Source organism: Patella vulgata, chromosome 3 (genome assembly GCF_932274485.2).
Source record: "Patella vulgata chromosome 3, xgPatVulg1.2, whole genome shotgun sequence".
Taxonomy (NCBI): domain Eukaryota; kingdom Metazoa; phylum Mollusca; class Gastropoda; family Patellidae; genus Patella; species Patella vulgata.
In genome coordinates this window covers 80,821,429-80,847,848 of record NC_065881.2, presented here as the reverse complement: position 1 = coordinate 80,847,848, position 26,420 = coordinate 80,821,429, and positions in this window count along the sequence as shown.

The window sequence follows — 26,420 nt, the reverse complement described above, 5'->3', positions numbered from 1 at the left end:
AAGGGATCTTTTACGTGCATGCCAGTGTATAGACGGGACAGCGGTTTTTCGTTCCATCCGAACGACTAGACATCTGTCCTTGTCAGACCCTCCGTGCTGCACCACTGACAAGGGGAAACCACGTCGGAAAATCCCGATGTACGTTCTCAGCCAATGCAGGAATCGAACACCCGACTCCAGGCTAGCGAACCAATGTCTTTCCCATTTAGCCACCGTGGCTCCCCACTCCCTTTAAACATTTACAATTACTGTTCAAAATAAGATCAAACATCCTGATTTGTGAAATACCTTGCATAGTAAACAAGATAATTAGTGATATCTCAATTACAGTGACACAAAACAAAACTTAATCGACATAAGACGTGCTTACAGTACATTTGTAAACAAATAACTACCCTTTGAAGAACTAGTCATTCAATTAGCCATACAGTAGATCTGAAATGAAATAAACGGGATCTAACGTTTGTACTGCACAAACAAAACAGCCACACAGCATACTTTGTGCTAGCAGAATATTTGTTTAGTCCGGACAGTGGTCTTACAGCCAAGTGGAAGTTTACGTGTATTGGACGTCACATTGTTTCCTTATCAGACCCCTCTCCTGCAACACAGACAAGACTAACGTTCCCGGCCATCATCGAATTGAGTTCCGGGACCCGTTCCTTAAAGAGCCACCGCCATACTGGAGCCATCCTGCAGATTAGACAAAAAATATATCCAAATTGCCTTTCTGGTTAGCTGTATTACAGAGAGGAGACTCTGGTACATAAGATGAAACATATTTACTGTTATTCAGCAAATTCATTTATTTATAGACTTAACAAAAATATTTTATAAGGTGTCAAATCTGCGTTATCGCCTTACCAATAATTTTGTATAAAATTTTTTCGAAATGAAATGAGGTTTAACGTCCTATTATTCTGCTCTGACTGGGCTAATGAAAACGGGCATACGCCATATACAGGGATATTTAGTCCGGACAGCGCCACTAAGGCCTACCCTTATATCGAATTCCAATTGTCAAGGGTTCTTTTACATGCTAGCCAATGTGTATGCATGACCTCGGTTTTTTGTCCCACACGAACGAGTATACACTGACCCTTGTCAGCATCCCCCCCCCCGCCTTGCACCACTGACAAGGAGAAACCACATAGCAAAATCCCGATTTACTTTCGCGGTGAAAACAGGGATCGAACATGGGACCTTATTCCCCGAGCCACTGTGGCTCTCGTAAAATGTATTCGTTTGTCTCGTTATTTTGTTTCATATTCCAGAATTTATATCATATTATATTTGCACCCACGAGTCTCACAGACTACACGAACGACATAATTTTATTATTAACAAACACTACACTCGTCGTTACAACCCACAGCTTCTGCCCGAATAACAAAATGTAACATGCCATCATTGACATGACAAGGCATGGAATACGTGATAAATGATTAATACAAAGTGAGTTATAGTAAGTCCAAGTCGTTATGGCGTTTGTTTTGTCATTCAAACTATAAAGCCAATGCCTGAATGACAATATGAATAATGTAGTTATATGACGGAGATTGTGATTGAAAGGCATATAATCTATTGGTTTCCGTGTACAATATGTCACTGGTCGAGTAATTATCGTGTAGTGTAATTAATATTCACCCGGCCTAACTTTATTAACACTAGATGACCTTGACATTGTAAACATCTATATACAAGAACATGTCAATCTTGACAGCCATATTGACAAGTGAGCTCAACTCCAGTCGTCCGTATTATATTAATAATATTGTAGGCTCTACATGTTTATGGATATTATTATGAGTCGTTGTCTATAACACTCAGGATTTTCTCTGAGAGACAACAAAATAATTTCACCGACTAGACATTCCTTCTAAAAATATATTAACAGAGAGAGAGAGAGAGAGAGAGAGAGAGCTGGGGTTTAACGTCCACTTGTCGGGACTAACATATGGTTTAATTTTATTTACATAATTGGCTTGCGCGTAGGGGTCTTTAGCAGTGGGAGGAAAACCCACGAGGTTGGACAGGCAACCCCACTCCTTGTCAGGTTCAACCGGGGATTCGATTCGAAACCACGCCAGTTAACTCAATGACAGGCCTCATGATATAGCGCACACGTGCTATAGCGCACACGTGCTAACCATTCGGCCATCCAACCCCCCCTATGAACAGGGACCTTACGTCTGAAGAAAAACTAACCCATTAAATTGTACTCGGCTGTTGCCGATATATTTTATTTTTTCAACCATGCATATTAACAATAATGACTGACAGTACATCTCACAAGTCAGATACGACATGCGAATTTATTAAAGCGGCAATAGTTAAGATTATATAAAAAGCTGACAGCACTCGTTATGTTAGCCAAAAAATAGATAATGGAAAGTGAATATGTTAAAAATTCAGTCATTTTACTTCACTCTGCGCCTAGCTATCGTCGACACAATTATTGCTAGCCTCGATTGTTATTGCTACCGTTGTTACGATAATAAACAAAGTCTCGATTATCCATGTTTACGGTAACCGCATCAACCGCAAAACATATTTAAATCTACTTAATATCAGAGCTATCCGATGGCATCGAGAGTTGATTATGGTCTTGGTAAGTTAATTAATGTCTAACTGTCTAATTAATAATTTATATGACATTTAAGACCCAAAGAAAGACATGCAATATGCAGGTTTAGCTCTTGCATAATGCCTGTTTTATTAAAGGCGATACTATATATATTGATACTAATGAATAGTGGATAAAATACATTTTAAAAAAATATTTTAATAATTGAAATAGACAAACTTTGCTCTTCGGATTGTGCATGTTTAAACCAAAATATCGTATTGATGAGAACAACATTTTTACAAATTTCTCCAGATTTTACTATACATGGCACTGTGAAGAACGATTAATCTATCTATATATATATTTGTGACTGTCGTTTGTCTGTCTGTTTGTCTGTCTGTCTGTCTGTCTGTTCGGGGTTGGCGGCTACACTAGGTCTGCCCCGAGTCTGAAATTTGGGGTATAGGGGTAGCTCAGACCGGGGAGTAACATAGGCCAGGTGGCGTTAGTCTACCACTTCCGGTTTCGGAGTTATGACCCCCGAGCGACGCCGGGTATCCTGCTAGTGTAATTATAAAATGAAATGAAATGGGTATTAAGGTTCTACTGTTCTGCTCCGACTGCGCTAATGAAGACGGGCATCGGTCATATAGTGTGTTCTGTAATTAGTATAAAATATACAGTTATAACGAAAACAGAAAACAAAATGTTCTATTTTAGATATCTTAGGGATAAAAATACTGTTTATAAACAATGAATGTCCTAATTTTGTAGATAATATTCTATGTAATTATTAATCAATCATGATCTATAAGGATTATATTGTATTTTTATACTAAACATGTGTAATCCTTGAGTCACGATGGTTTATGATCCTATCAACATTATTTACAGAGCTATTAAACAAAACAATACTGTCATGTTCTCGCATTATATATACTATACGTAAAGGGGCCATCCCGATTTTAACAGAGTCTCAGAAATAAAAGTCCACGTACGTATGAAACTTAAGTGCAACAACATAGATGAAGGGTGTATTTACCTTGTCTCAAAATTTCATCTCAAAATATTGAGTTGTTTGGACGTAACATTTTTTAAGATTTCGGTTCAATTCTTTCGTTGGGTGACCTGATAATCTAATGCAGCTCCTTTATACATGTAGTTCTATACAGTGCATGACCCGCGTGCTGTACATGATAACGAAAGGTAAATTTCACCTACACGTTATTTTTGTAAAATAAAAGTCTGGTTTTATCCAAACACCGTACAATATAGCTTGTAGTTATAGAAGCGAATCGAATACACCAAACATTTCTACAACTGACTGTTATTGGTATATTCGTGAACGCTTACGGCATTTGATAAGTACTAGGGTGTGTTACGGAACGCTCAAGACCAGTAGGGTCTAGTTGATTAAGAGGGCGTTGTACGTAACGCCCAAGACAAGTACTCTCTAGTCGTTTAATTGGGTGTGGTACGGAACGCTCAAGACAAGTAGGCTGTAGTTGATTAAAAGGGTGTGGTACAGAATGCTCTAGACGAGTAGGCTCTAGTTGATTAATAGGGTGTGGCACGGAACGCTCTAGACAAGTTCGCTCTTGTTGATTAACAGTGCGTGGTACGTAACGCTCTAGACAAGTACCCTCTTGTTGATTAACAGGGCGTGGTACGGAACGCTCTAGACAAGTACGCCCTAGTTGAGTATTAGATTGTATTTAAAGATGACTTAGTTCTGAATACATTAGGTTACTCAAGTCAATGAAAGGTCATGCAATATATTTCAGATCAGAACCGGACACGAATAACCTGTTTGGAAGCTACGTGCAAAAACTGCGTAGCCGAATTTATTCAGAATATTGTTTACAAAATAATTCAGTCTTTAAGATGAGTCTTTAATTTCTTTGTAAAACAGCTAAGCGATTTTGAATTCTTTAAGGTCAAGGGTAGTGAATTCCATAGGTTTGGTACAATGTATGAGAAGCATCTATGAAGTCTATAGTTCATATAATTGTTGTTTGATACCACATAACATGACTTCTGTCTTGTCATCGTTCAGTTTCAACATGTTATTTGTCACCCAGGATTTTACATCAATTGTACAAATGGTTATTTTATTAAAGGAAATATGTGTGGACTTGAATTTGTCCAACAGTATACAACACAAACAACACTGGTCCAAGGAGGGAACCTTGGGGTACTCCATTCATTAACTTAACTGAATCGGATAAGGTGTTGTGTATCTCTACAAATTGCGAGCGGCCAATAAGATATGAAGGAAACCAACTCAAAACATTTTCTAATATTCCAAATTCACCATATAATATCTGGAGGAGTACAGATGGATCGATGGTGTCGAATGCAGTAGATAAATCCAGCTTTACAAGACATCAGCAATCACCATCATTAACAGCCGATCTGATGTCATTTACAACCTTTAACAGGGTAGTCTCGGTGGAATGGTTTTGTTTACAAGCAGATTAAAAGTTATCCAGTAAAGAGTAATAATTTAGATGATCGTTTAACCTTTTGTTGATCGCTTTCTCCTAAACTTTAGAAACAAACGATAAGTTTGAAACAGATCTGAAGTTTTTATAGTTTTCAGAGTGCAAGGTCGGTTTCTTAAGTAGAGGTTTGACGAATGCCGCTTTGTAAATCTGGGGGAAATCCCTAACCCGAGACTATTGTTGAAAATGCGAGTGGTGATAGGCAGAAAAACATCGCGAAACTGAATTAAAAGTGACGTAGGCAACGGATCGGATAAACATGTTGAAATTTTAGAAGAGCGAATAATCTTTTCAATCTCATCTTCGGAAAACAAGTGAAGTTCACTGAGCTCATCAACGGTAAACTGATGACTAGTAATGAAGGTAGCAGGGCTGTCATTAGATGTCTCATATAAACGAGATTTAATTTTATCGATTTTGTCGACAAAAATGCAATGGAAAGAATCTGTTAGATTTTTTGCTTCATCGTAAGATGGTAGACCACTTTCATTTCAGCCTTTGTTTCTAACAAATAATTCATGAATGAATAGATTTTCCGCTGATCATTTCCACTTTCATCTAGTTTCTGAAGACAGTAATCCCTCTTTGCACTACGAATAGTTTTCGTTAGTTCCGTTCCACCCGATTAGATTTTATTACATACTTCGAGAAGGTATTTGTTGAGTAATAAAACCATCTAGTAGTTTATCGAGGGCTGGCCGTCCTTACCGCGCGGTACAAATATTATCATCACTAGAAGCAACAAATTCCAGAACAAGCCAGAACTCATACCAAATGGCCGCTTTATACAAATGAGTATTTAGGGGAATACTAACCCGAACCCTAACCCTAACCCTAACCCATTTAAGAGAAGTAAAAACTAAATTAGACCCAAGTTCAGTCTTTTAAAAAAGGTTAGGGTTCGGGTTAGTTATCCCCAAAATTCTCATTTATATAAAGCGGCCATTTTGGACTCCGGAAGCACCCGAACCTCGATAAACTACTAGAAGGTTTTATTTGTACCGTGCGGTAAGGACGGCCAGCCCTCGATAAACTACTATAAGGTTTTATTACTCAACAAATACCTTCTCGAAGTATGTAATAAAATCTAATCGGGTGTCCGTTCTGTCACCGAACGGCACTGACGTTCTGATTTTTCGACATACTTTCATTTTGCCACAAGAACACTGCAGTTGTAACAAGGTGTGTTTGGTCTAAGGATCACAGTTTTGGTTTTAGATGATGCATGTTGATCAGGTAAACAAGACAGCGTTTCATTGTAATGAACTGCCAGATCATCAACTGATTTCGGCGGATCAAGAAAAAGTTGAGCAGTTGTACTCCAAGACTTTCTTTAAGGCGCTGCGCGTCATTTGCATTCTCGGACAATAATACTTTTAATCTACGCTAAACTTGATCAAATTATCAAATAGTGAACGGTGGTTAATCGCCCAGCATCGATTCTATCCGATTAAAACGAGGCACATTGAAAGATTAATAATGTAGAACGGAATTGGAACAGGTTTTGACTGATATTCTTATTAGAGACGCAACTTTAACAATGGATTCCTTAAACCCTCAAGAGGGTTGGGTGGTCACAGACTTTGAATTTGGTCACAGGCTTTGTTATACTTTCTCTGCTTAGTGAATCGAGCTCAATATTAGCTTGCTCGCTGTAAACAGAATAATATGTATTTGAAAATAGCACAGACTATTATATGGTTGTCAGTTCGACTTAAACTAGAACGCCGAGACATATAATTATGGAAACCGAAAGCGGCCACATTATAATCTCGGCGTTTCGTATTTACGTCTACAACAGCTCATGTAACTTATTATTTGTGTTAATATATGCAAATGATGAAACCTTTACATCTGTCAATTCACGACCCCGTGATTGACCCGCCCTCTTTATATCTGTATATTGTACATTTAACCACATGCAACTGTAATAAACAGTCTGTATTATATTACCTACTTAATGACGTCATAGAGTCTTCATTAACCCGAGTGAGTCACGCTGGTTCAGCGAGTAAGGCACTGACTCAGTAACCATGAATTCCGAGCTTCAAGTCCGGTATTGGAAGGGGACCTTCCCCCGGTTGTTTCCGCTAGTAATTGGTGTAGGACAGAGGGCATGTCAAAGGACCACATCTAGCAGTCGTTCGGATAATACGAAAAACGGAGATCCCACACAGGAGTAGACCTTGGCGTGTACGTAAAAGAGCCATTGTCGAATGCATGTCTTCATTAGACGTAAGCCCCATTTCATTCATTCATTAACTCGGTTGATGCAGAAAAAGAAAAATATAACCTTGTATCCCATTTCATTTCATTTTCATAAGTTGTATATTATAAGTAGGGGCATGTGTAAGGCAATATAGTATTTACACATTAAGGCGAAACTGTATGTTTTGGCGAAACCGGAAGTAATATTATTCTACCATTTGATTTGTGGCCTTTAGTATACGTTAAAAGATTATATTTGGTCCAATCCCAGCATATTCGCAAAACCGAGATTGATTTACACTTGGCTTTCTAATATCGCTTACCCCGTTGATTCTCGAATACTGCTATTATTGTTTATATCTATTGTTTTATGTTAGAATCCGTCTGATTGTCGGGGTGGGACGATTGGTTTTAACACAAGGGCGTTAGATCGCGAGTTTTGTCATTAAGTCGGGTGGTTTCGATTTTCCGCTTGTATGTGACAAGGCGTAGAGTCGCCTGCTCAATTTCGTGTTTTTTTTCTCCGGGTTTTCTGGGTTCCTCCCACTGCTAAAGACCCTTACGCATAAACGAATTATTGAAATAAATATGTTAGTCCCGAAATGACCTACTTTGTGTCGAGTGGACATTAAATCCTAATTTTTGTTCTCTCTCCCCCTCTACAAATATCGAACAGGCCTTTTACGGGGATGAAATTCCAAGAGCGCGCTAACTATTCTCTCGTTAAGCCAAGCTATATTATTCACATTTAAACGTGTTAAGAATTCTACTGGCCCGTCCTCCAGTTTTGTAAAACGGTTATTTAAGGTCAAATTACTATTTCTGGAGCTCAATTAAAACAATTTACTTTTCTCTAGGACAGCACGAATTTCATTAAACTTTTTGTCGTATTTTAACCAAGCTGACATGAACTAAAGTTTAAAGTGATAGTCTCCTCATCCATTCGAATGGGATTGGATGGCCGAATGGTTAGCACGTGCGCCCTGTATCAGAAGGTCTATCATTGAGTCAACTGGCGTGGTTTCGAATCCCCGGTTGTACGTGACAAGGTGTAGGGTCGCCTGTCCAACCTCGTTGGTTTTCTCCGGGTCCTCCGGTTTCCTCCCACTGCTAAAGACCCCTACGCGCAAGCGAATTATTGAAATGAAATTGGACCATGTGTTAGTCCCAAAATAACCTAGTTTGTGACGAGTGGACGTTAAACCCCATCTCTCTCTTTCTCTCCCTTACACACACACACACCAACCTCTACGCCATGACATTTTGAACACTCCCCTGATTTGGCCTATTTTCTTTCTATACTTTTTGAAGCGATGTTTGCCCATTTATGTTGTTGATATACATTAACAAATTACTGAAACTTTCCCAAATGGAACGACTTTATCGGTGAAAGAACTAAAACTAAGTGAATGACTCGAATTAAAACATGCAAATGTCACCTTTTATTCATAAATAACTCCTTGGTAACGTGATATAAAGAATTTCATTGAATTGACATTTAGGTTGGAATCAGAATTTTCTTTACAAGGTTAATACATGAAAAGAAATTGAGTTTAATGTTCTGCTTTCTGCACTAAACGAGATAATGCAGACCGGCATGCGCAATGTGTGTGCTATGATGGAAATTGTGCCCCGACAACAAACCGTCAAGTTTTCCTTTATCTGCACTGCAACGAGTACACTAGGGGGAACCTCGGTTGTTTGGTCTTGCATCACTGATGGAGAAATAAACTGGACAATCTAAATGAGTCTAGCGTCACTGACGGAGAAATAGACTATGAAATCTCAATGAGTCTAGCGTCACTGACAGAGAAATAGACTGGACAATCCCAATGCGTCAAGTGTCACTGACAAAGAAATAGACTGGCGTTAATGACGGAGAAATAGACTGGACAATCGAATGAGTTTTTGCGGTCAATACCGGGACCGAACCCTGGATCATTTGGTTAGTGAGTCAGCGCCTTACACACTGAGCCAACGCGATTCCAACAAGATGAATAATAACACGGGTTCCTGGAAGTGGTGGATCACAACCGTGCACTTTCCGGACAATTTCTAATTTTTACGACTTGAATTGATTAATTAACATTTAATTGCAAACACCTTACCAATATCAGGGTTAGATATCTAGCATCTTGAATTCAATTGGTTTAAAACAAATAGGGTTCACGTCCACGCAAAACAAAATAAGACTTTAAAGACCTTTGAATGAATGGCAGACTCCGTGATCTTAAGTGTGTGCTTTAATAACCACTCGGCCAAACATCCTCCTCGAAAGCCAATTGCGTTGAGCGATTGACATGTATATTCCTATCTTTTTTTTAGAGACATCCACTTGAGTTGAAATGTTCGAAGTTTATTTTTTATCTTCCCTCATTAGAATGCCATTAACATCGTGTCAAGAGATTTATCTAATGACTGATGGTCTTTTTATTTGTTTAAAAAGACACCTAAATGCTGCTGATCGAAGAATGATCTGCAAATCATTTGAATGTAAAAATGAACACTAGTTGACAGTGTCAGGAAAGGAGATACGTTATCTGCCTCTGCCGTACTAGATTTATAGAGTTTTACTGTCCGTAAAAATAAAGCAGAAGATCGATGATCTATTAATACACTTAAAATTCTCTAAAGAATAAAAAAAATAATGATTTAAAATTCTGAAAAGATTGAAAATTGGGGATAAAATTCACATATTAATTATTCTAAATTTCTCATATTTTTTAATGGTTCTATGGAATTGATCTAAATGTTCTATCGATTAGTGATGGGACATGCCCAGTAGAATTAATAATTTGTTTGGGTAGATTAAACGGAAGTCGCATAGCTTACAAGCTTAATTTTATCTCAACATGCAAACTTTTAAACAAAGACAAGATGTAATCGAACAAACCAAATCAATATAATTTTAAAATCTAATGAAATTGATTATTTTAGTTTTGGTTGGTATTAAATTGTGGCCATAGATAAAGAAAAAAAACCCAAACAAATGTATAAATGATTTTGCAATGTTTTTTTTTTCTTTCTTATTTTTGGATATATAATATAACGAATAACATAAAACTTCACCAAAATGGGCTAATCTTTTCTCCGTACAATTCATTTATGATCGTCTGGTCAACTTCGGCAATGGTTGCCATTTTGCTATCCAATCTGTAAGTTAAACTTATCAAAATTATAAATCGATTTAGACAAATATTCATTGTGTATATTTATTATACGATAACAAACTAAAACATACTCAAAAATAGTATATATCTTTGATATTATAGAGTACCCGGAGGTAATTTCATTCCTAACACATCGCATGTTCGATCCCTGTATTAGTCGAGAAAGTTTATCGGAATTTTCCGACTTGATTTCCCCTTGTCAGTGGTTCAGGTAGGAGAGCCTCGCCAGGACAGCTGTCTAGTCGTTCGGATGGGACGAAAAACCGAGGTCTCATGTATACATTGGCGTGCACGTAAAAGATTCGATATAAGAGTAGGCCATAGTGCCACTGCCCGCGACAAATGTCCCTCATATCACACTGTATGGCGTATGCCCGTCTTCATTAGCCCAGTCGAAGCAAAACAGTAGGACGTTAAACTCCATTTAATTTCATTTTTGTATTGCACATGCACGACTCCATTAACTTGTGAAGAAAAGTAGGACTTTAAGCCCTATTACATTTATTAAGGTCACTGCTACAAAAAGGAACTTGTTGATCCTGCTTCATTCAAGGAACTTCATTGGTTTCACGCGATTAACAAGTTTCTATGTACCCAGTGAACCACATAAACATAAACAAAAATAAAGCTACATTTCTAAAAATGGATTTACACTACATATTTTGTTTTCAATAGAAGGTCACTTTAATTAACCAAAATGTGAAATTGGGTATATACTATTCTGATCTTAAGGGGCGGGAATGCAAATAATTTGAAGCTTAGACTTAAATGTCCAATTTGCATTTTTGTGAACCTGTGAAATACGCTACAGTTACCCAGTTAATGGACAACCAGTCGCTGCTTCAAACAGAAATGGTCCTAAAACCTATCTACTAATTGAACTAAAACCTATTTACCATTTGGTAATGCACCATTGGCCATTAACAGTTTAGTTGGGAGCAAACGAGCTGAGAAATTGACCTGTAAACGAGCAGTAGTAGAAACTGGCCTGAAAACGAACAGTAGAGATTGACCTATTAAACCATTGGTTAATGGTTCTTGGAGATACTGGTTAATACCTTTAAAGATGTATTGTAACTCACACGTAGAGACAAAAAAAAAAGCGTACTTCCATTTTTTTTTATAACTTTTGTGATACACTAAGGTCCTATATGTCTAAAAATATTAGGATTGAATTGAAATGCTCACGTACAAATTGTATACAATCTGAATAAAGTAAATGCCACTTTGTTAGTGTTGAAGATTACTTGATTCGCGTCATGCCTTGCATTGAATTATTGGATAATTCCCTGACGTCTTTTCTCTAGTGTGAAGATTGGGGAATATTATGTACAAGTATTAATACTTTTAATTTATTAAAATTTAAAAATGTATATAAACACACGCCTTCGCTTCGCGTTGCATCATAAGGTCTGTCAATGAGTCAAGTAGTGTGGTTTCGATTCTCCGCACGGTCTCGCCTATCCAACCTCGTAGGTTTTCTCGGTAGCCTCTGGTTTCCTTCCACTGCTAACAACCCTTACGCGTAAGCGAATTATTGAAATAAAATTAAACCATATGTTAGTCCTAAAATGGCCTACTTTGTGTCGAGTGGGCGTTAAACCCCATCTCCCTCTCTCCCTCCCTCTCTCTCGATCTCTCACTAGACAGCAAGAAGGAATGGGATAGGGCTTAACGTCTAGTTAACACAATAGTTCGATAATTTGGGGACTAATTTTCATTTCAATGGTCACGTGTGAAATGCGTGGGACAGCGGCATGTTATCATTCCCATCTTCTAACTCAAACTGCCAATGTGGACCTTGGTTTCCAGTATTCTCGGCGTACGCCAGGATTAGAGCCTGGGGGTGGGGGTACTATTTTGCCCGTACTATCCTATGTATTGCTATACAATAGCAAATATGGGAAATATAGAGCTAAAAGTGGCTTTTAGATTCTGGAACATGCTAGATGCCAATATCTGCCGTATATTGTTTGCAGAGCTGAATCTAAATGGATATAAGATTGAAACTATCGTGCTGATGTTGAATATTAATCTAATCTTCTAAAACAGAAATTATTGTAAATAAAGGGCTGAACGCTGTTTTGAGAGCTTATCCTCAAGCTGTTTTTATAAGATGGCAATTGTTGTTGAGGATGAGAGAAAGATGACCAATGTTTGTTTTTATGTTGGTATGTGCTGATTTTAAATCTAATGGTATTAAAGTGACATGGTATTGCTCACGATCTCACAGATATCTAAATAGTTCCTGTAAGAAGAGATTATTATTGTTTCTTACCGTGACGATTATTAGAGCACTTAACAATCAATTAAAGTGTTTTGAGCCAACGCGATACAGCTAGTTCTTAACGCTCACTGATTTAAATGAATAAAATTAGGTTTAACGTCCAACTTTTCTGATCCAACCGAGATGATGAAGACAGTGCTGTTTTAAAATAGAATTTTAAGGATCCGTGATAGTCGACAGTCCAATAAGCTTTGTGATAGAATGTGATGCGTTCAGATCCCAGTTTGTGCCGAATAGATCCTTTGGGGTTTTTTGCTCTCCAATGAAAACTTGGCAATAGTGGCAATCCCTTTTGTAGTTTGTCAGTGGTGACAATCGTGATTGTAGCTGTGAGTGGTGGCAATCCTGGTTGTAGTTTGTCAGTGGTGACAATCTTGGTTGTAGTTGTGAGTGGTGACAATATTGGTTGTAGTTGTGAGTGGTGACAATATTGGTTGTAGGTATCAGTGGTGACAATCCTGGTTGTAGTTTGTCAGTGGTGACAGTCTTGGTTGTAGTTGTGAGTGGTGACAATATTGGTTGTAGGTATCAGTGGTGACAATCCTGGTTGTAGCTATCAGTGTTGACAATGCTGGTTGTAGCTATCCGTGGTGACAATCCTCGTTGTAGCTTGTCAGTAGTGACAATCCTGATTGTAGCTTGTCAGTGGTGACAATCTTGGTTGTAGTTGTGAGTGGTGACAATATTGGTTGTAGGTATCAGTGGTGACAATCCTCGTTGTAGCTTGTCAGTAGTGACAATCCTGATTGTAGCTTAATTGTCAGTCGGGGCTTCAGCTGGGGTGACTAGGAAAATGTACCCTGTCGTTGGGATAGGGTAACAAACCGGGAGAGCAGCCTATGTTCACAATGGCGTGCAACTTAATAAATCCATTCTCTCAATGTGGACAATTCGTCTGTGGCACGAATCAATCGTTCATGGCCACAACTTGACCGGTTGTTCTAAACGGAATCGAACTTATTTTTTTAATACAGGCATTAGTTTATTATTAAAGATACATTATGGGAATTTCAATAACGAGTTGACAGTTCTCACTATAATAGTTAAAAACTAGATAATGTAAAGGCAATTTGCTGAAAATTTCATTCAAATTGATCCACTATGAACCGAGAACTAAGCGGTTGAAATTTCCGCCTAGCCTTGATCATCATTACTAAAGTCAGTACGATAAACATCATAGTCTCGATCATCCATTCCATGATTAAATTATGAATTGAAGTCGGGCAACAAATGGGATCATATCCAGTTAATCGTTAAATCGTGAAGGAAAGTTATGCAGTAAATCGGCTCATAATCCACTTAAGATCGCAGGCTACCGATGCCATCTAGACTTGATTATGGTCTGGATAGGTTAATTAATGTCTAATTGATAATTTAGATAATCTTTCAGGGCTAAAGAAAGACCTACAATAGACAGATTTAGCTCTTGCATAATGTATGTTTAATATAATATGCATTTCATTTTACAAAAATTTTGTGTGTCGACAATGACTGGAACTATTCAGGTCAAAGTCAGTTTTAGATGTTGTTAATGTGTTAAATATTCATTACATGTTCGTCTACTTTGCGGATTTGGACTGATCAATATAATTACTGAATTCTACAAAAGAACATTAGATGGAGATCCTCCCTTATCCACCTGTATCCTTTAATTACACAAAGTATGCCAATTTATTTAAAGGAATTCTCTAGATAATTTCTGAGTCATATCAAAGTTATTAGAAATCTAAATAAAGGCATGCTTCAGCTTAATACGTGTAAACACCACCATTTTCTCCAGACAATTCCTTTCAATAGTTTATCAAGCTTCTAGATTAGATAGAGGAGGTGATAAGAATAAGGGGATTTGTTTGTCCTATGACTATGTAACGATTAACCTAATATCGCAAGTCTTACCAGAACGGGTGGGAGGTGGGGGGGTGTCGAATGTATCATAAGGTCTGTCATTGAGTCAACTGACGTGGTTCCGATTCCCCGGTTGTACGTTACAAGGAGTAGTGTCGCCTGTCCAACCTTGTGAGTTTTCCCCGGGTCTTCCGGTTTCCTCTCACTGCTAAAGACCCCTATGCGCAAACGAATTATTGAAACAAAATTGATCTATGTGTTAGTCCCAAAATGACCTAGTTTGTGTCAAGTAGACGTCAATCTGATTAAAATACAGATCAATATTTCGTTTCGTTTTTTTATACTTAGATGGCCTACACAACATGAAGATCTGACAAGTTATAGCGATAGGTCAAGTCAGGGGTCAAAAGACCGACTTATGACCCTTATGATGTAAGACATTTGATTAACCAATCAGCATTGATGTTACTAGTGCAAACCCACAGTTCCGTGCAAAACACGCCTAAAGCTCGCCGTGACAGACCGTCTCATTGGCTTATCCCTGACACCATTCAGAACACGAGTTAAATAACAACTCTTCCAGATCCAAGTGTAGTAAAGACAAGTAAAACGAAATTTTGAACTATAAAAACGAAACGAAACAGGATCTGTGTTTTAACCAGATTGAGTAGACGTTTAACCCCATTTCCCTCTCCCTGCCTCTCTTATCTGGACAATAGACCTACGAAATACATAGAACTTAATTCTCTGGAATAAAATTACTTTTTATTACTGAGCAACGTTTCGACTGGAATGGTCTTGTTTTATCAAATTTTCATTCAGTAATAAACATTAATTGTGCTCCAAAGAATTGTGTCTTGTGCATTTCTAGTTCAATTTCTGAAACCAGATGAAACAATTCGGGCATACAAGAGTAGACCAAGTGCTGGTTAGCTGTGTAACCGTCTCCCATGCGATGTCGTATCACGTGTTCTTACAAGCATGGGGGTGGATGGCCGAATGGTTAGCTCGGGCGCGTTGTATCATAAGGTCTGTCATTGATTCAACTGGCGTGGTTTCGGTTCCCCGGTTGTACGTGACAAGGAGTGGGATCGCCCGTCCAAGCTCGTGGGTTTTTCTCCGGGTCCTCTCGGTTTCGTCCCACTGCTAAAGACCCATACGCGCAAGCGAATTATTGAAATAAAATTGAACGATATGTTAGTCCTGAAATGACCTAGTTTGTGTCGAATGGACGTTAAACCCAACTCTCTCGCACTCTCTCTCAATATGTCTAACAGTTCTAGAATAAATGACGAACGGAAGTAGAGTCTATTAATATGTGTTCCAGTTCTGAAGTACTATAGTAAATGACGAACAGAAGCATAATCTTTAGTAAATGAAGAACGGAAGCAAAATCTTTAGTAAATGACGAACGAAAGTAGAATCTATAGTAAAAGACGAACGGGAGTAGAATCTATTAATATGTGTTCCAGTTCTGAAGTACTATAGTAAATGACGAACGGAAGTAGAGTCTATTAATATGTGTTCCAGTTCTGAAGTACTATAGTAAATGACGAACAGAAGCATAATCTTTAGTAAATGAAGAACGGAAGCAAAATCTTTAGTAAATGACGAACGGAAGTAGAAGCTATAGTAAAAGACGAACGGGAGTAGAATCTATTAATATGTGTTCCAGTTCTGAAGTACTATAGTAAATGACGAACGGAAGTAGAATCTATTAATATGTGTTCCAGTTCTGAAGTACTATAGTAAATGACGAACGGAAGTAGAATCTATTAATATGTGTTCCAGTTCTGAAGTACTATAGTAAATGACGAACAGAAGCATAATCTTTAGTAAATGAAGAACGGAAGCAAAATCTTTAGTAAATGACGAACGGAAGTAGAATCTATAGTAAAAGACGAACGGGAGTAGAATCTATTAATATGTGTTCCAGTTCTGAAGTACTATAGTAAATGACGAACGGAAGTAGAATCTATTAATATGTGTTCCAGTTCTGAAGTACTATAGTAAATGACGAACGGAAGTAGAATCTATTAATATGTGTTCCAGTTCTGAAGTACTATAGTAAATGACGAACGGGAGTAGAATCTATTAATATGTGTTCCAGTTCTGAAGTACTATAGTAAATGACGATCTTTAGTAAATGACGAACGGAAGTAGAATGTATTTATATGTATGTCTACTGGAGTATATGATGTTAAAACGAACATTGACAAATCAGATATTTCAGTCTACTTGACGTAGTATAAATCTATTAAGACACATCAAACCGCTGTGGAGATATTCTATTTAGTCGTCTCACTTTTAGCTTGTAGCAAAACCCATCGAGAAGAGATAAACGATGGAGATTGGCCTCAGGGGAACGACGTTTAATTTCACTTTAAGAAGATAGCATCTCATAGCAAAAGGGGCTGAAAGAAATTGAACGATTTTTGTTGTCATTTCTTAAGCTTTAATCAAATTATACCGATGGCTAGCGATCAATGGCTGTAAGATCAACGAGTTAGTTGACTCACGATATTTTACACTAACTCTTCACCGTATTTACATCTTCTACTAATGGAATCGAGATTATTAATTTGAATTGTGAAGAAAATCGTAAATGACATAATTGCTGTACTTGGTTTATCCATGGACTTTATAATGGATTATCGGAATTCTTGAAGTTTCGTTTCTCGTTTAATTAACTAAAACAAAGTTGAAAGATTCCCTAAAATTACTAAATAAATGACGAACCGAATATTTGTCAATCGAAATGCTCAAAGTTTCGTTTCTCGTTTAATTACCTAAAAAAGTTGAAAGATTTCCTAAAATTACTAAATAAATGACAAACATAATATTTGTCAGTTGTATTAATTAGTTAACGGCCATGGAGGCTCTAAATCTGGGTACATCACAATAACATTTTATGGTAGGGTGACCCACCATAAATAAATATCTCCATATATCTCGACAATTTCGCCACAATATTTATATATATGCCAAGCGTCAAATCAGTTTCACACAATTATAGTCACTAAATAAACGATCATGTTGTACTTAATAAGCTATGACCATTAATCATCTATAAATAATAGACTGAAAACTGGTTCCATGTGTCGTCCATAACATCCAGACACTTTTGAGTAAAAGATAGGTTACGCTTAACCAGTCTATCGACCATTCTGGGGCTGATTGACAGGTCGGGATAATCAAGACTACTTTTTTTACGAAACATAACAGAAAGCTAGAACAAGAAATTGAATTTAGAAATGAGCACGTTAGCTAGCTCAACAATTGTTTTAAGAAGCTTGTAAAAGTAAAATGAAACTACTGCTAGTATCATGTTCCTGTCTAACCTGAGTGTTTCAGAGATATTATTTGTACTAAACCAAAAGATGCCGCTCTTAACGGTACAGTTAATAATAAAGCGATTTAAAAAATGAACGAACGTAATTTCTAAATCTACTGCAATAACCAAGAAGCTTAATTTTACTGCTATTCAAAGTCGTCAAAAATAAATTTTTTACGGCTGTAATAGTTGATAGATTTGTAGAGAATTGCACGTGCCATGGCTATTTATAGTATCATACTGTCAGAAAGTTGGCCTCGACACGGCGAATGTGCACGCTTCAGTGGTAGTCTCGAACTATCAGCGGTTCACTGTATTTCTGTAGGTGCATGGGTCACCCTATTTATGGTTGCTCGTCACCTCAATTATATATAATACTCTTGTTGCATTAAGTACCGGTTTTCCCCCACTGCTAAAGACCCCTACGCGCAAGCGAATTATTGAAATAAAATTGAACCATGTATTAGTCCCGAAATGACCCAGTTTGTGTCGAGTGGACGGTAAATCCTTGCATTGGCCGAGAAAGTTCATCGTGATTTTCCGACGTGCTTTACGCTTGTCAGTGGTGCAGGACGGAGGGCCTGACAAGGACAACTGTCTAGTCGTTCGGATGGGACGAAAAACCGAGGTCCCGTGTATACATTGGCGTGCACGTAAAAGATCCCTTGGCAGTTGGAATTCGATATAAGAGTAGGCCATAGTGCCGCTGCCCGGGCTAAATGTTCCTAATAGCACACTGTATGGTGTATCTTTGTATTGATTAGTCAAGTATAGGAGCAAAACAGTTGGACATTAAACCCCATTTCATTTCATTTCACTTATTCAACATTGACAGTAAAAACGTCGAGGGAGTACGCCATTATTCTTTGTCCGCGATACCGACAGAGGTATGTTTCGTATGTCACTAATGATAACTCTTTATATAATGAAATAGTACAAATTTAAAATAACGACTTTCTTTGAGATATCCAATATAAAAGAAAAGGGCTGACTTTTATCTAGTCATTTCTTGAAAAGATCGTAAGTCTCTAGAGCCCTATTTAAGATGCCCTTTTACAATCTGTCCGACGACATTTCTAATAAATTATCTTGGTCTTCAATATTTTGAAATAAACAAAGAGCGATGGGACTGAAGACAAATCGATTTATAAAAATGACAGGATTCAATTTCAATTTACGCCTCTATCACAAAACAGGATATAAACATTGACAAATTTTCTTCATAGCTCCAAACATCAGGTCTCGGTTTCACAAAGAATTCTCAGACTTAAGTTAAGAATTTACTTTCAATCACTTTAGGAGAAATATCTCTTAGCCAGAAAGACACAAATTTATACATAGTTACTTATTGATGTATTTGATACATTAAAACAACAAAGGCGAACAACTTTGAGTAAATTCTTAATTTAAACATACATTATGCAAGAGCTAAATCTGTCTATTGCAGGTCTTTCTTTAGGCCTGAAATGTTTTCTAAATTATTAATTAGACATTTATTAACCTATACAGACCATAATCAACTCTAGACGGCATCACTAGACTGCGATCTTTTGTGGATTATGAGCCGATTTACTGCATAACTTTCCTCCACGATTTAACGATTAAATGGATAATCGAGACTATGCTGTTTATCGTACTGACTTTAGTAATGATGACCGAGGCTAGGCGGAAATTTCAGTCTCGTAGTTCTCGGTTCATAGTGGATCAATATGAATGAAATTTTCAGCAAACTGCCTTTACATTATCTAGTTTGTAACTATTATAGTGAGACCTGCCAAGTCGTTATCTAATCTCCCATAATGTATCTTTAAGAATGTTTTGTAAAACCGGGGCCTGATTAGTCGGTGCATACAAACAATACCTTAAACCCCAATTCAGATGCAAGCAAGCGAGATCCGCGTGTAACAAATACGGCAAATCCTAAAGTATCGAAAGTGGAAGTTTTGAATATTCAATTAGCTGTTGAGCGGATGAACATAAATCCGTTTGTTAAAGATGGATTAGAAATCCGATAAAGTGTAAGACTAAGTGGGAGTTTTGACTTCATCAATCAACATAAATGCGACCCTATCCCCATATAGGCCTACGACTTTAACGTCTATTGAAGTGCCATGCAGGACGGAGGGTCTGACAAGGACAGCTGTCTAGTCATTCGGATGGGACGATAAACCGAGGTCCCGTGTACACATTGGCGTGTACGTAAAGATCCCTTGGCAGTTGGAATTCGATATAAAAGTAGGACATAGTGCCGCTGTCCGGGCAAAATTTCCCTCATAGCACACTCTATCGGTGTATGCCCGTCTTCATTAACCAAGTTTGGAGCAGAACAGTAGGATGTTAAACCCCATTTCATTTTATTTCAGTACCCCATGCCCTACATGAACGCCCACTTCTCTCCAAAATCTTGGCCCCCATATCCCGCTATAATATCAATTTAAGTATTTTCAAAATTGTGCCTGCCCGCTCCCGTCCCTTAATTAATCCACCCAGAGGTCCTTCCAGAAGGACATGGTACACTACCATTTCAATAATTAGTTTGGGGATAGGTCAACGGGACTACTTCACTTGATTCAATGACAGAGAGGCGCGTGGGACAACTCGACACCCACCCCCTCCACCCCACCCCCTCCATCCCATCCACACTCTGTATCATAAAGTCTATATAGCAACTAAACAGAAGCGTCTGAGTGAAAGCAAACACGAATGTTTTTGAAAGTTCCACTATGTTTTTAGAAAAAGCATGAATAACGTATGATCTGTTGTCGTGATAGTAAAGCATTTATTTCGTGTCGAAATGACATTCGCCAACATGAGATAGAAATACCAAGTCTACGTATTAATAATATATAAAATAGTTTACCCCTTGGTCTGTTAAAACATTATATTTTTATACGCCCACATTTTAATGTAGATCTGTATTTTCGCCACCGAATTGAAAGTTTCACAGAGACTGATCTATCTCACTGTATACTTTCAAACTGATGAACTCTTTTGAACGCAATTTAGGGCATAGTTCTTTGTAGAATTTGTTATGTGGGTGAAGGTAATGGATAACTGTAATTCTAGAGCTAATACATGCAACGGACTGTGTCCACACTCCATTCTCCTTCCGAAACTGTGGGTCAAGGTAATGGATCACCGTAGTAATTCTAAAGTTAATACATGCACCAGACCGTGCCCCCCCTCCCCATTTCGATACTTAAGCAGGACATTTTGTAGTATAGAAAGTATTGCCCCGCAGTTCTGTAAAGAAATAAAGAAGAAGTTGGGCGATACCGGTGATGTCTATTGAAAATTACACGCTTTTGGTAGTATTTGAGAGAAAGAAACACACGGAGAGAGAGATGGGGCTTAGCGTTCAATCGACACAAACTAGGTACCGGTAATTTCGGGTCTAATTCATAGTTCAATTTTATTTTAAAAAATCGGTTGCGCGTAGGGTTCTTTAACAGTGGGAGGAAACTGGAGGCCCTGGAGAAAACACACGAGGTTGGATAGGCGAACCCACTCATTGTCACGTACACACCACTTGACTCAATGACAGACCTTCTGATCAAACGCGCACGCGTTAACCATTCGGCCACCCAACTCCCCCTCTTAAAAAAGCAGGTCATACGGGGGAATCCTATCAACCTTGAAACATTTTTTCCACAAATCGCGGAGTCAAAGCGTCTATCAACACGTGTAATGAAGCGCTATATAAATCGAACAATAATAATAATAATAATTATTGCACATTGGGGAATCAAAATTGGCCAATTATGTTTCGATTTTAAACACACAATCACAAATTTCTGTAATGGAGTCCCATTTAAAGGGACTAAATCACTAACTTAATATCATCCATGAATTATAGTTCAAGGTTGACCCATTTCAATCAATATTGATGTTGTTATCTTACTGTGAAAATATAGGATCCTAATATCCAATATTTAAGGCACAATTAACATTTTATATTCTGTACACGAGTTGTGTACCCTATGTTTAAAGATTCTTACGCGCATGCCAATTACTGAAAGAAAATAGAACCATATGTTAGTCCCGAAATAACCTAGTTTGTGTCGAGTGGAAGTTAAACTCCATTCCTCTCTCTCTCTCTCTCTTTCAGTTAGTGATAAGCCAAGTTCTGTACAATTATGTAGGATTATGGGGAAAATCGACATGTTTACATAATTTTCCTTTAAATTGTTGCTAATAGTGCCGACAGTAGAACCCAAAATCGGTTATATCTGAACATTTGCTATATCTACAGACGTAAAATTTACAACGAAGTTAGGTCGACATCCTACAATACAAATAAATACCTAATTTTACAATTCTATTTTAGACCTGGATCAAAAAGGGCGCCATTTAAACTATTATTATAGTAAAATCTATCAGAATGAAAAATGAGTTTTTAACCCCCGAATAAATCAATATGATAGATTTGAGAGATAAATCACCATCTTATAGACAATATTTACCTCAATATCCAACAATAAGTCATACAGCAGGTTACTGCGGATATCGACCATAATCGACTATTGACTACACAGATGTTACAAACTATTATAACATGTAATAATACTTCGAATGCTCATTGATGATCAAATTCTAGAACTGATAAAGTGTAATTAGATCCTAAGTGCAGGATGACCGCACCACACACAATCAATTACACATGACAAGGGAGAGAGAGAGAGGGGGGGGGGGGTAACGTCCACTCGACACAAACTAGGTCATTTCGGGACTAACACATGGTTCAATTTTTTTTGAATAATTCGCTTGCACGTCTTTAGCAGTGGAAGGAAACCGGAGGACCCGGGAAAAACCACCGAGGTTGGACTCCTTGTCCGGGGGGGGGGGGCAATCCTTTCTTACATGCACAAATAAATAAATATAATTCTTTGCTATAGATTTCACCTTACTGAACCTGATTACATTATTTTGACAGCAATTCAACGATTGCAAATTCCTTTATATTGACCTGGTACGTGTTTCCAGCAAATTCAATTAAATAAAAATTGTTTATTTTTAATAAGAAAGAAGTTACTTTTAATAAAAAAAATCAACTGTTCTTTGAAAATAAAAAAGCAGTTTTTTTTTTAACTGACCAATCAAATTCATGTAAAGTAGATTCTGAAATTTATCACACAAACGATATCGACTGTAGAATCTATTATTAGGTGATAATATGTATTTAGAAGCAGAAAATATTATTCTTTATTGATGATTAAATCAAAGAACGTTTAATGTGTGTGTAAAATCATCCTTGATAAATGAAAACAAGACAAAAACTTGACACAAAAATGCTGCAATATAATAAAACTAAAATTAGGAAAGAAAGCAATCCACGCTTCGTCTTCCTGAAGAAAGTTTTTACCGCTTGTCACCTTACTAATGGGAATGACACATTGATCAGATCAGCGCCTTACTTTTACCTTAACTTCTTTACTGTTGAAAAGTACATTCCATTAGAGACCCACACGTTCGCAGCTAGAGCGGGTCGAATGCAGGTGTCGGTCCAATCCTAGGTGGCCATTTTTCCGCGGGCCGTACTTAGGTTAACTACATTATAAGAAAATGTGGTGTAGAAGGATACGAGAGAGAGAGGGAGAAATGGGGTTTAACGTCCACTCGACACAAACCAGGTCATTTCAGAACTATGGTTCAATTTTATTTCAAGTATTCGCTTGCTCGTAGGGGTCTTTAGCAGTGGGCGTAAACCGGAGGACGCGGAGAAAAGCCACGAGGTTGGACAGGCGACCCTACTCCTTGTCACGTACAACCGGGGAATCGAAACCACGCCAGTTGACATAATGTCAGATCTTATCCAACCCCTCAAGTGGGATATATCTGTGTTGTGTATAGCGTGGGGAGGGTTGTGGATGGGACGTAGAATTAGGGATGTCAGACACTCTAGCCACGCCCCTGGTTATCTCACAATGATGTGGTAACAATAAAATTATGTCATATTTACCTACATTACATTAAATGTTCACACGCTGTCTAGACCTGTTAATGTTTTCATGTTCTACTCAAACGACCAACATTCCGGATAAATAAATGGCTTCCCCCAGACGCCTCTACAATCTTCCCTAATCGATAGATCTCAACATTTATATCCTCATTTTCTTCTCTTACATACAACTCTGTAAATTTGTACTTATATCTTCATTCAAAGGAAACACGCCATTTCCACCAATTTCATCAACTTCATGTTTGAAGATGAGATTATTTTTGCGTAATAAATATTGGCTGGGCAACTTCTAGACGCTGACATCCAGCTTATATTGATCACTGGTGAATGTATTGGTCAGATGTGAGTTAATAATCGAGAATATATAAATTGGAATGGATTGTGTTCGGCATTTTTAAATGGATTAAATTATGATATCGGTGTTCATTCATTTTGTCAAGTTTAATTACGATAGGAAATTTGACTCCTTGAATATGTTTGACTACTGGGCGGCGGTGTAACATTCTTTTAGCTGCATTGTCAGTCCAAAGTAGTTGTTGTTGGTGGTGGTGATGGTGGTAGGGTGGGGAGGTCCGATGGCAAATATGGTACTCCCACTTGGTGCCTAATTTAGTTTTGCGATGAGGGTTTAATACAGTAAGCTAATTAAACATACATTATGCAAGAGCTAAATCTGACTATATCAAGTCTTTTTTTCTTCAGGCCTTAAATGTTATCTAAATTTTTAATTAGGCATTAATTAACTTATCCAGACGTGCAAATGAAAAACCGAGACTGAATCACGAATATCTCGGTTCAGATTGAATCAATTGGACCGAAATTTTCAGCATATTCTGTTTTCACTATCTATACATTAACTATTATAGCGAGAATTGTCAGCTCTGATTTAATCTTACCTTGGGATCACGGTGGCTAAGTGGGTAAGACGCTGGCTCGCTGGAAGTAGGGGGTTGGATCCCTGCATTGGCCGAGAAAGTTCATCCACATTTTCAGGCGTGGTTCCCCCTTATCAGTGATGCAGGGTGGAGGGCCTGACAAGGTTAGCTGTCTAGTCATTCGGATGGTACGAAAAACCGAGGTCCCGTGTACACATTGGCGTGCACGTAAAAGATCCCTTGACAGTTGGAATTAGATATAAGAGTAGGCCGTAGTGCCGCTGTCCGGGCAAAATTTCCCTCATAGCACACTGTATGGCGTATGCCCGTCTTCATTAGCCCAGTTCGGAGCAGAACAGTAGGACGTTAAACCCCATTTCTTTTCATTTTTAATCTTACCTAATTCTCCTTTAATATGCTCGGTCGAGAGAGTGCGATTGTGACTAGTCCTCGAACCCACCCCCTGCTCAATGAAGCGATGGTGTGCACCTGGGTTCCGTTTCCATGACATCACCTTGAGATCAATGACACATTTCAAATCATAATAAATCAATTGAAAGAGGTGATTTTCCTTTTTCCTTTTGATTTAACAGGTGTCGGTTGTGAAGTTAAATAATAAAATAATTTCTGATTAATAAAGTTGATTTATTTGAATGAAAATTGTTATTTTAATATCGTATTTAATAATCATGTAATATATTGTCCATGTTTGAAGACGAAATAAACTAAGGTCGTGAAGAATATTCTTATTATAGGTACAATGAATCAGCATCTGTTCTATATTTAGGGTGCCCTACCATAAATAAATAACTCCAAATATCTCGTAAATTACACCATAATAAATCAGTTTCGCACATTTATAGTCACTAAATAAACGGTCATGTTGTGCTTAATAAGCTATGACCATTTAACCATCCATAAATAATAGTTACGAAGCCCCACACCCCCCACCATCCCGGCAAAAAGTTTCGCCCCCCCCCACTCCTGTGAAAAAAAAATTCGACCATACATATACATTGACCGTCAATTTTACATTTTACAGCACCCCTGTGAACACTTCAAGCTTCCCTCGTTGCTCTGAGGTACTTACAGTCCTGAAGCCTTGTAACATTAAGAGAATACGTGTAGAAACGTCGTGCTTTATGTATAAAAACCAGTGATTGTTTTCTATATTTTTATTATTTTGTGTCTTGTTTTGTGTTTTCTAAAGGGCGCCCGACTGGTGTTAACTGACTTTATCAAGCATGACCTTGGTATTTGTTATTTGTCCCTACTCAGAGAACTAGTATTGACTATATTGCGTTTCTTTTTTATTTCTCCATATAAATCAAACAGATGAGCATCATATTTTATCAATGACGTTTTCCCGCCTAGACTCAATGACATATCTCGACTTATATTTAGTGTATGATGTATGTTTATACTCCAATAATCATCATGAATCAGGCTAGTACCTAATAACCTCCCGGATGCGTAAATCAAATGACAGCAACAACAAATGACATGCCCTACTATAGTAATAATATATTACGTCAAACTAAGTTAGTTCGGTCCTTGCTGTGCTCGGTGCGTATTGGGCTTGCTCACTGGCCTGTAGGTCCTAGGTTCAATCACGGGGCTGGACACTAAACATCTTCGGGATGTTCCCACCCGGATTTCCCTCGCCAGT